Genomic DNA, 12248 nt, shown 5'->3' on the forward strand with positions numbered 1-12248 from the left:
CTTCTCAATCCAGCAACTGAGAGAGAAATGTCGTGAACAAAGGCAAACTGTATATGTTGCCTTCACTGACCTCAGCAAGGCATTCAACCAATTGCTCAGAGGCTGCCCACTGAAGCTGCTCAATGGGATCTCCTCTATCCATGGCATGATGGGTAAGGTCAACTTTGAAAGGTCAATATCAGAACTCCTTGAGATCTACAGTGGGTTCAAACAGTGTTCTATTTTGGCATTGACACTCATTGGCATACTCTCTTTGTGCCTGTAATATGCCTTGAGGTCATCTACAGAGGGTGTCTACTTGCATATCAGACATTATAAAGCTATTCGGCCTTGATTGCTTGAGATCCCCTTAGTCTCAATTCAATGACATCACTGCAGGAGTCCTGACGGTAATGTCTTAGCCCTAAATAGCTTAATCAATGACCTTCTCTCCATAATAATACTGAAGCTTCTGAGTCCTGATGCAGCTCGGCCTGGACAACATCCCGGTTGAGGCTAATAAGAGACAAGTAACATTTATGCAACACACATGCTAGGCAATGACCATTTCCAACAAGAGAGAATGTAACCATTACCTTTCAGGTCACATCTTTCAGGTGTTCTGAAAAGCAGGCAGTTGCCCCCACAGCTGGTCCTTGTTGTGTCCATTTTACTTTTATGAAATGGAAACAATGAGATCCTATTCATAGCAGCTTGCCAAATGAGCAATTAACACCATTTCCCAGGCTTTTACCTGAAAAGTGCACACTCTCCCTTTTCAGATAAATCAATTCCTCATTGAATGCAACTTATGCACCTGCCTTCACCAGACTCTCAGGCAATAAGTTCCATATCTTAACTGTTTGCTATGTGGACCATAAAACCTAGGAGCAGAAATAGGCCATTCAACCTGTCTAGTCCACTCTGCCATTCAATGAGATCATAGCTGATCTGATAATCCTCAACTCTACTTTCCTACATATTCCCTATAAACAGTGATTCACTTTCTCATTAAAAAATCTATCTCAGCCTAGTATATTTAATTCCCCCCTCCCCCCACCTTGTCTCAGCCGAATCCCTCCAGCCCGGCACCGGCTTCCTGACCTGCAGTCTTCTTCTTGACCTCTCCGCCTCCATCCTACTCCGACCTATCACCCTCACCTTGACCTCTTTCCACCTATCACATTTCCAACGCCCCTCCTCCAAGTCCCTCCTCCCTACCTTTTATCTTCTCCTGCTGAACACTGTCTGCTCATTCCTGAGGAAGGGCCTGTGCCCGAAACGTCGAATCTCCTGGTCCCTGGATGCTGCCTGACCTGCTGTGCTGTTCCAGCAATAAAGTTTCAACTTTGATCTCCAGCATCTGCAGACCTCACTTTCTCCTAGTATATTTAATGACCTAGCTTTGACAGCCGTTTGTGGTAAAGAATTCTACAGATTCACTAAGCTCTGAGAGAATAAATTACTCCTCTTCAAAAGTTGTTCTCCCTTTGTCTCCATTGCTTCTTTTGCCAAACACTTTAGGTCTGCACGCTCTTGTTTTTGCTCTCCTTCTATGAGTAGGAACTCTGCTCTGTCCAGATCCACCATGATTTTATGTGTCTCTATCAAATTTGCTGGCAACTTTCTCTGCTCCAAGAACAACAAACCCAATGTATTCAATCTTAATAAATAACAGAAAGTCTTCATCTCTACCACCATTCTTGGGAATCTTTTGTTTTGCAATCTCTCTGAACAATACTTAAGTTGAAACTGAGCCAGTGTTTTATAAAGTTTGTTCTTGTTCTCTTGTTCTTGTACTCCTGCCCCTATTAATATAGTCTAGGATACTGGATGTATTATTAACTGCCCTTTCAACCCGTCTTGTCAGCTTCAATGAATTATATATTGATACAATCTGGTTTCTCTGTTCTTGCATTCCCTTCAGAATTGCACATTTTATTTTTCATTGTTTCCTTCACATTCTTCCTACCAAAATGAATCATTTGCACCTACTAAATTGAATTTCATCCAGCACCTGTCCCACCAACTTGTCTATATCCTTTTGAAATTCTATACTATTCCCCTTACATCTCACAATACTTCTGCAAATTCTATAGTGCCCTGTACACCAAGGTCTAGGTCTTACAATATATAGGGCAACTAAAAGTGTAGCTAGGCATGAGTTGTGTCTTTCTCCTTGCATTCTCCAATCTTTCCACTTTTATTTTGCTGGTTTATAACACATACCTGCTCTCCCTAGCTCTGTCTGCACCAGTCATTTACTTTTTTTAAAATCCACTATCAGTGATAAACATTTAAGTAACATTTACATCAAGTTAAAAAATCTAAGTAATTTTAATAAAAAGCCAATTCACCTGTTCTAAGACAAAGGGAAATTCTTGGCTTGATTTCCCACTTCCTCCAATTCTGTTCTGTTCTCTTCAAACCATTGAATTATGTTGAGGTGAAATAGTCCCAAAGGACCATAGGCTGTTCTCTCATAATAGAGAGGTGACCAGTATTAGTTTAACCTGAGGGTCAACATGTCTCAGTCGAGGCTGCAAAGGTGGGGCATGCATGATGATCTCAGCTGCTGTGGGGTCGGTCTCTCTGCATCACAAAACACGAGTGCTCTTGAGTATTCTGCAAAGCTGACATTCTTCAAGTGAGAGTCAAGGTTGTGAGATTTAGCAGTCTATTTGAACAGAGGGAGATCTTCCAATTAAAGTCAATCTTGTCTTCATTCAAATCCAAATGTGTATTTATTCCAGCAAGGAATGTAAGTTAGTGAACAAGATCTAGTAACACTGTTACCTCCCCCCTCCCTCCCTATTTCAGAGATACTGGAGCTTTCTGTGTCAGTTTTACTGTTGCTTTATCTGAGGTCAGCCAACTCCACCACCTAAAGGAGAAAAAAAGGATCTTCCAGTTGTATGGCTTAAATATACATTTCCTTTTGTAAGGGGCTGGCACCCATGAAGCTGGTTTCATTTGGTGTGTTTGATTAACTGATTTTAAAAGAGCTGTATACTCCTTCACAAAGTGAGTTGAGGGAACTTTTTTATTTAAAAAATGAACTGCGGATGCTAGAAATCTAAAGCTGGACAAACTTCCAGCAACTGTGGAGAGAAAGCAGAGTCAACTTGAAGAAGGGTCATTGGACCCGAAATGTTAACTGTTTGTCTCTCCAGGGATGCTGCCAGACCTACTGAGATTCTCCGACTTTTTCTGTTTTGGTTTCAAACTTTTTTTTAATATGTGAAATTGAGTCATAAAATGAGGTGTTACCTGCAAAAAAGCAATGTTCCCGTAATAATGCAACCATCCAATTAAAAAAAGATAGCTTTCATTATATAGTACCGTCCACAACAGTGTGATGATGTCCTTCATGGTGGGGCATTAAATGTACTATCAACCTGTTGTGACAAATGTGGCGGTTATTTTTGTACACAGTAAGGTTCCACAAACAGCGATGAGATAACGACTAGATTTTTTTGTACAATATTGGCCAGGTCAGCTCCAATGTCTCCTTAAAGTGGCAACTTCTACATCCACAGAAAGGAAGATGAAAGACATCACCAGCAACCTTCTAGTGAGAAAGCTGCTACTAAAGATTTCCCTTTTTCTTTTCCCTTTCCTTTTCAAAATGACTTTTTGTCCCACAACTTGGATTTCACCGCCTCCAGAATACGTTCCTGTTGTAAATACCATCTTTTGCAAAAGCAAAATGCTACGGGTGCAAGGAGACTGAAATAAAAACAGAAAATGCTGGATCTACCGAACAGGTCAGGCTGCACCTGTGGACAGAGAAGTGAGATGTAACGTTTTAGGTCACTGGCCTTTCGACGGAACTCAGAAATTATGTAAATTCTTATGCGATGTTTCAATGCGTTTCGCAATATGAGTAAAAGATTGCAACAAGAACTAACTATCGCTTACGCCCTTTCCTTTCATTACAGACTTTTCGTCAATATTAATCATATCCTGAGGACTTTTTTTGTCCTTGCATTTCTTTGAATGAACTTTTTTTAAACTAATATCTTTCCACTTCTTACCACAACGTTCAGTTTGCTCATTTACACTTTCGCTTGGTCTTTTTGTTTATTACATTGCTCCATTTCTCTACTTATAAATTTACTTTGCTCGTACTTCCCTTATTGCTCGTTTGCCTATTCATTCTGACTTCACTTCGACCTTCCCATTTGATGTAACAGGAATGACGTTGCCATGTATTACGTGCGTTGTGGAAAAGTGGATGGAAGGAAATACCCAATGCCTATAAATGAGTTGTGTATTCCTATTATAGTAAGATACGGTGTATTGTGAATCAGCAGAAAGTGTACACCAATCAGCTTTCCAATTCCCTCCCCACCACTCAAACACGTGCAGTAATTTACCAAGACCCGGTAAAGCTGGACACATTACTGCTTCCAGCCAGAGCCTTTTCTCCTTCTGTACTTGTAAATTGTGAGATGTACTGAAACCTGCACGCACAACATGGGGCTTCAGAAAACACATCCATCTCAGCGAGGCTCTGATAAAATTTTACCGAACCAATACGCTGACTGTTTGTTCTCCTCATGAATGCTGCCTCTCCCGCTGAGTGTTGCCAAACATCTTCTGTTTGATGTATGAGAGGTTAAATGATGGATGGTCGTGCATGAGCACTTTCAAAATAAATGCTGGTAGACTTGGCTTTAGTGTCGTGTGGGTAACTTCAACCTTTTTGACACGTATATTCACAGCGAAAGAAATGACATCCTAGTTCTATGAGAGAGTGTTCTTTTGCAGACCTTAACGGGAGAAGAATATGTAAAAGAGCTGATGCTTGCAGTTTCTCACGCATTTTCCGCTAATTTTTTTTTAGAAACGGTCACTTACTGGCAAAGGGCTCATTGTTGGGAAATCTGGATCCAAAACAAAAAACGTGTAAATGCTTGAAGTTCCTTTTCATTAATCAGTAAGTCTTTGTGTATTTAAATAACATTATTGGACACTCCAGCATATTTTGTTGTTGCAGCGATTTGGGTCATATTCTGGATACGTGCAAATCAGCAGCTCTCTGAATTGTTCAATATAAACAGCCTGAGCAGACGGAGGGCTGTAAGTTTAGCTTTACTCCACTCATCTGACTGAGCCTGTCCTGCCTTTCGGCTCCACAATGATGGGGAGAGGTGATAGTGTTAGAATTCAGCACCCTGCCTCATTGGGAATCATAGTCCATTAGATACAGGAGCAGAATTAAGCCATTCGGCCCATCCAGTCTGCCCCACTATTAAATGATTGCTGATACGGTATTCAAACCCATTCTCCAGCCTTCTCCACGTATTCTTTGATCCCTGTTACCAGTCAAGAGCGTATCTATCTCTGACTTAAATACCCAATTAATGCGGTCCTTATTTTTTGTTTATTTTAAGAACCAACCACCAAAACAAAACAACCCAATAATCTAATAAGAAAATTGAATATAGATTTGTACACCTGTTGTCTTTCACTGTGTCCTCAAAAAAATCTAATAACTCAGTTTTTGACTTTTAACTCAATTTTTGACTTTTAAATCAGCTTTTTAAACGTGTATTTGCAACTTGAACCCAGGTCTTCTGGCCCAATGGCAGGCATACTTAGCACTGTGCTACTGCACCTTTCAAATATTTATCTAATTAACTTTTGATGTGAAAAGGTCCTTTTTTAAAGCCTTTGGGCTGATAGTTATAAAGCTAAAATACAGAGAGAACCATTATGGATAATGATCACTGAGAGGACTAAGAAGGGGGATGAATTCTCTCAGCACTCTTACTATTTATTTTCAACCTTTAGTTGATTTATTTGAATAAAATACATCTTACAAAGAAAACGGAACCATTGCCGGTGGCACAAATACTCCTCCCGTTCGGGGGAACACCAGACCCGGATGGATTTGATGGCGACACCACCGCGCGTCACCGTGGTAACGGGAAACGAGCGGCCTATTTGAACAGGCTTGAAATCCGTTTGCGTCTAAAGAGACGGAGTGAAGCACGGCTGTGGGCCGGCCGCGGTGGTAGGAGAGTATGTGAAAGAGGTGAGCTTGGGGGCAAAGTCAGGTTTTTGAGGACCTCGACATGATGCAGTTTCTGAGCAAACTGACGCTGGCCAGAGCTTCTTGCTGCAAAGTTCACATTTGAAAAGAAGGATGGAGTTCTTCTGCCCTCAAATGTCACTGAAGCTTGGAGGCTGGTACAATTGCAACATTTAAAAGGCATTTGGATGGGTATATGAATAGGAAGGGTTTGGAGGGATATGGGCTGGGTGCTGGCAAGTGGGACTAGATTGGGTTGGCATATCTGGTTGGCATGGATGGGTTGGACCGAAGGGTTTGTTTCCATTCTGTGCATCTCTATAACTTTATGTAGCCCTGTACGCTTTTAAAATCAGTTTCCGCTTAAAGGCTTTGTTTAGCAACAAAGGGAAGACTTTTGTATTGTCGATTGTAAGATAATTTAGCCTTAGAATCTCTTTTGACTCCCTTGAAAACACCACTACATTAGCTGTGACTAGCTAAATTGTGATAAACTACACCCCAACAATCAGTTGCTAATGTCAAAGCATGAGTCCATATGTTTTTTTTTATATTCAGCATGTAGATAGCAATAATGATTTAAGTTAATTTCATAAATGTTCCAGGAGGGTATGTGATATTAAGAGTTGACTGAGAATTTTCCAATTGATGTAATTAATTTCATTCCTTCATTTTCTGTGTATTGTGAACTAAAGATTAATGTATGTGTACTTGCAGAAAAAGAATGAATGTAGACTGGAAAATGCAGATGACAAACAATTTAATAAAAGAACAACTGTGGCTGAGAGCAGAAACTGATAAGGGACACAATTGGGATAGAAATAAATCTACTGATTAGTTTTATAACTGACTAATTATGATTTGAGATGTACATACCAAGAAGTTCCAAGTACTGAATCAAGGTCTCTACTGAGTTAGTTGTCTTAATAAGAGAATTATAATTGATTTCAGCATCCTAAATTTAAAATAATTTTAAGCTGATAAAGATCACCCAAGGCACCATACAGGTGTCCTATAAGCAAAATTTGACAACAATCCACATAAGGTGATATTGGGATGTATGACTAGATGCATGGTCCAAATAATTTTAAGGAGCTTCTTAAAGGAAGAAAGAAAGGTAGGGAGACAGTGTGATTCAGAAAGTATTTCTGAGCTTAGAACATTGACAACTGAAGATTTGGCCTTTAAATAGTGACTGGTTAAAATGTTTTGCTTAAGAGACTAGATTAGAGGAGTGCAAACATCTCTGATGCTGGAGGAGTTTAGAGAGGTGTGAGGCCATGGGTGCAACTTGAAGGCAAGGTGAGAATTTTTAAAATTGAGGTGTTGCTTAATCGGCACCCATTCTTGGTGAGTGACATGAGGGTTTTTGGGATTGGAGGACAGTCTGGACACAGATATCAGAGTTTTGTATGATCTCTAATTTACAGAGAGTGGAATGAGGGAAGCCAGCCAAGAGTGTACTGGAATAGACCAATTGACCAGTAATAAAGGACCGGTTGAGGGTTTGAGAAACAACTGAGTTAAGGAAGGAGCAGACTGTAAACAAAAAATGCTGGCGATCACGGCAAGTCAGACAGGATCCATAGACCGAGGCCAAGCTAACATTTCAAGTCTAGATAGCTCCATCAGCTGCAAAAAGGAGCAGAGTTGGGCTATGTTGATAGGTTGCAGCTGTGAAAACAGGTGGTCTTGTTGATGTTATAAATCAAACAAAAGCAGAAATTGCTGGAAAAGCTCAGCAGGTCTGACAGCATCTGTGAAGAGAAATCGGCACTCTGAGAAAGGGTCACCATACCTGAAACGTTAACTCTGATTTCTCTTCACAAATACTGTCAGAAATGCTGAATTTTCAGGCAACCTGTTTTTGTAGTTTTATTACTAATGTGGATCTATGGTTGGAAGCTAATCTTGAAGTCTGATTATAAAACCAAGGTTGCAAACTGTCTGATTAGGCATCAGATAGTTCTCGGGCAGAAAGTTAGTATTGACAGCTAAGGATCAGAGTTTGTGTTGGGACTTAAGTAGTGACTTCAGTCTTCCAGGTATTGATTGGTGAAAATCAATGCTTACCAAGAGCATTGGCCAGAGTTTATGCTACTTACTGTTGTTCATCGAAATCTGAGTAAGGAAAGCATTTCGGTTCAGTTATGATACCTACTGTGGGGCTAACAGTAATCCAGTTTAAGGCTGACAAGAATAATGATTAATTTGGAAAGATAACATTTTGTGTATACCTGCTGCCTGAATCACTACCCTAGCATTGAATTGAGAGCACTGATGAGGGAGATGTACAGAGAATAAAAACCAGTAATAAACAGAAAAAGAGAAAAACATTTGTAAACTGAGGATTTGGCAGTTGGTAGAAGGAATTCTCCATGTGAACAAAAACAAGCTAGTTAGGACCAAGCAAAATTGACACCAAACAAATACGAAATATAAAGTTAAATATGTTGTGTTAATTAAAATGTGTGGAAAGATAATTACATATATAAAAATAATATTTTACATTCAAAAGTTGAGAAATACATTTTGGATAATTTTTCTTACCACCAGCATGACGATCGGGGTTTTTCTGCCAGTGAGTCTATTTAAATGGACACAGAAGAATCAAAGTAGCAGGAATAACAATAGATGGAAGGAGGCAAAGCAATGTTCTGATTCCATGACTGTTGGAGTTTTATAAGGCATTTTAAAGTAAGAACACTTCAACACAGGATTAAGTTAACATGAAGTTGTACACGGTTTCATAATGACAGTTTGAACTTGACCATGTACAACTGAGAAAGTCCTTCTATTGTAGTTTCTGTCGAGTTAGTTGAACTCACCAATGTGGCAATGAGGATGATAACAGAGGGCAGGCACATCTAGGATTCTGCATTCAGTGAATTTGATTTCAAATGTGCGATTCCGCATCAATTTCCAAAATGTATTTCTTTCTAAACCTCCAATAATGGTGGCAACATTATGTTTAATGCTTCTCTGTAAATGCTTTACTACACTGTCATTTACTTTTCAGATTGATTGCAGTGAATTGTGAGTTCCGTTGCCATTCATTAAATAGGATGGAAACTTTAAATGGAGAAAATATAGTTCAAGGTTGTAATCTTCAAAAACTTTCTAGATTCTGGACTGTCCAATGAGTAGGAAAACTTCAAATATTATCTGTATTAAACAGGGGAGGATGACTAAAAATAGGAAACTGTAAGCCAATTTGTCTAACATCTAGTTCTGAGGAAGGACCCAAAACGTTGACTCTAATCTCTCTCCACTGACGTTGCAAGACCTGCTGAGCTTTTCCAACAATCTCTGTTATTGTCTAGCATTTGTGATTGGGAAAAATACTGTAATCTTTTATTAAGGAAGTTACAGCAGGATATTGACAATTATCCTAATACAACTGAGCACAGCCATATGGTTTTATGAAAGGGAAATCCATATTTGACGAGTTTCTGGAGGATGTAACAATTGGGATGGGTAAAAGGGAACCTGTAGACGTAATTTATTTCTACTTACAAAAGGCATTTGATAAGATATCACCAGTTTACTACATAAGATGAGAACCCATGGTTTTTAGGGTAATCTACTAGCATAAAGTTAGAATTGGCTAACTGAAGGAAACGAAGTCCTGGTTTCTTTTAAGAGAGAGATTGAATCAGAGATACTGAACTGGTTAGTTAAGACAATTTGAGTAAACCGCTTGGGAGGTGTTTGGTCTCTTTTTAAATGGCCTGAATGGATATGGCCAGCTCTCTCAGATTAAGATTTCTGGTGTTTGGTTTTTCAGTATCCTCAAAAGCTATTGGGTCTCAACAGAATTAGGACCTTCAATAAATATCTCCTGGCTGCTACTCTTTCTGAATTTTCTCTTGGTGTTTTTTCCACTTGGCTGGAGAACTGCATGTGAGAATCTTTGTCCCAATTTCCCTTTGTCCCAAGGGATGTGTTTATAGAATGTCATTGTCATTGTATTGGAACAATTAATTAGTACAAGTTACTTTATTTGTTATTCTGTTAAATTTTTAATAGAGTTAAGTTATTCTAAATTCCTTTCTTCTTTGGTTGTATTTTAACAATAGTGTTTAAATAAATTGTGTTTTGCTTAATATTGAGTAGTTTGACCAGTCACATTGCATCAAGAACAGTTGCTTCACATTTGCTTTCAAAATTAAGAAAAAATTAGGGTCTAGGCTACCTTAAAATATTTGGAGAGGGTCTGGCCTGGACCATAACAGTAGCCTGTAACTAGTGGGATGCTACAAGAATCAGTGCTGTTGCCTTGCTTATTTACTATTTATATTATTGACGTAGATGAAGTATTTGAGTGTCAGAGTTTAGGAGAATGAGAGGTGACCTTTACTGCAATATGTCAACAACTTCAGAATCTTGTACAAGTGGTAGGAGGAGAAGAGTAGGTGCTGGGGAGAGTTAAAAAGGAATTGCTTGTAGGAGAAAGGTGAAGGGAAATCTAAATCTGGTAGTTTAGTTTCAGAATAAGGTGCCTCCCAGTTGAAACAGATGAAGCAGAATTGTTGAGATTCACAAATCATTTGAATTCTCCACTCGAAAGAACTATGAGACTCAACTCATTGAATATATTCAAAGCCCAGATAAACACATTTTTGGACTTGAGGGATAACTATTATGAAGAATAGGAGGAAAAGTAGAGTTGAGGCTAAAATCAAATCAGCAATTAATTCATTGAAATACTCTGCACTTGCCAAGATGCATGTGAACGTCATCACCTCGCAGCCACATAACACCCTGACTTGGAACTGTATTGCTGTTCTGTCTATGTTGCTGGATCAAAATCCTTTTACACTCCTCTTTCCTAACAAAATGGGTATACGTGATCAGATGGACCATGGCAGTTCAAGAAAGTGGGTCTGCGCAACCTTCTTGAAGACAATTGGAGATGGCCAACAAATGCTGGTCTTGTCAGTGATATCCATACTCCATGAAAGAAATTTTTTAAAAGTTTTCATTTTAGAAAATCTTTTTAATCTTGGCTTTTTCAGTTCACTTGAAATTCTCTTCTAGAAGAGTGATGGGAACAGATTCTAAATTTAAGATGTTTAAACCTGAGTTAAGACATATAGTCAACTGGTGAAATGAAATAAAAGTTTATGCAAACCATGATCAAATCAGTTGTATGAATACAAGCACAATGGAAATATCTTCACCATCGATGCTTTGCAAACTTGATATTATCATGAATGTTTCATTGCAAAGGAGTGATGCTGTTCACCTTCCTGTCAATTACTCCAAAGATTTTCTTTTCCAGTGGTTAAAAGAAATATTCCCTAATCTGTTTTGCAGTTGGATTCAATGTTGTACTTTCTCCAACCACCAGTTTGATGGATTCTAATTAAGGTGGTCTGAATATGAAAGTATCAATTAGATCTAAATATTTGGGAAATGCTAACAGGGTTAAGGAAAATGAGTGCAAATGCAATGGCAATGTATATGTCAACCATTCTTAATGTTGAACTTGTGGTCAATTATCCCAAGTTAATGCTATTACAATCATTCAATGCTGAAGCAAGGAATACTGCAGATGACTTGTGATAGAACAGGATATCTCAGACAGTGACTTTTGCAATTGCCAGAAGTCACTGATTTATCTAGCAACAATCTCCAAAGTTCTAGTGAATAATGTTCTATATAATACAGGTTATAAATATTTAAGTCCTATGTACCTACATAGGTCACAGTGCTACTTAAACCAAACACTTGGTGGAAAAGAATTGCATATGAACTGTACAGTAAAAACCAAATGTTTTAAAGAATACAATTAATATGAGAGTTAGTACTGTGTTTGAATATTTTTGGTTCATGAGCATGGTAGGGCATAGGATAAGGGAGAGTTATTTGAAGCTTAGTCTTGACAATAATCCAGTCTCAATAGAAACAAGAATTTAAATAGAAAGAAAACATTTTGACTGCATTTATTCTTGGTTGGTAGTGGGGGATAGAGAGGAAATTAGCATACATAATGGAGATAAACTTGTATAACTGCAGCTTGGGAAACTGCTGAACAATCACTAATTAATTAGAGGATTGTTTTGTGTATATCTTCCAAACCAAAGCCCCACCCCTTTTTTTAGCAGAAATTTTCATTAAAAATTTCAAGTTAAGTAAATGTGAGCATCAGTACAATGAGTGTAGATTTTTATAATCTGCAGATCACATGCTAGACATAGAAGCACTTTAATACAAGTTACTCATG

General features: G+C 38.5%; 1 protein-coding gene across 6 annotated transcripts in view; it reads left to right on the plus strand.

The window, feature by feature from the left end:
* Positions 1-5894: 5894 nt before the first annotated feature.
* Positions 5895-12248, plus strand: part of ccdc57 (coiled-coil domain containing 57) — a 188458-nt gene continuing 182104 nt past the window's right edge. For 4 of the 6 annotated variants that reach the window (XM_088000590.1, XM_043714704.2, XM_043714702.2 and 1 more), the window contains exon 1: positions 5895-6022. The gene's annotated coding sequence lies outside the window, so the exon portion shown is untranslated. The remainder of the gene's footprint in view (positions 6023-12248) is intronic. The other 2 variants (XM_088000591.1, XM_043714705.2) reach the window with 2 other exon arrangements.

This window comes from Chiloscyllium plagiosum, unplaced genomic scaffold (genome assembly GCF_037043375.1).
Source record: "Chiloscyllium plagiosum isolate Xiang-an unplaced genomic scaffold, Cpla_swu_hap1 HiC_scaffold_25, whole genome shotgun sequence".
NCBI classification, from domain to species: domain Eukaryota; kingdom Metazoa; phylum Chordata; class Chondrichthyes; order Orectolobiformes; family Hemiscylliidae; genus Chiloscyllium; species Chiloscyllium plagiosum.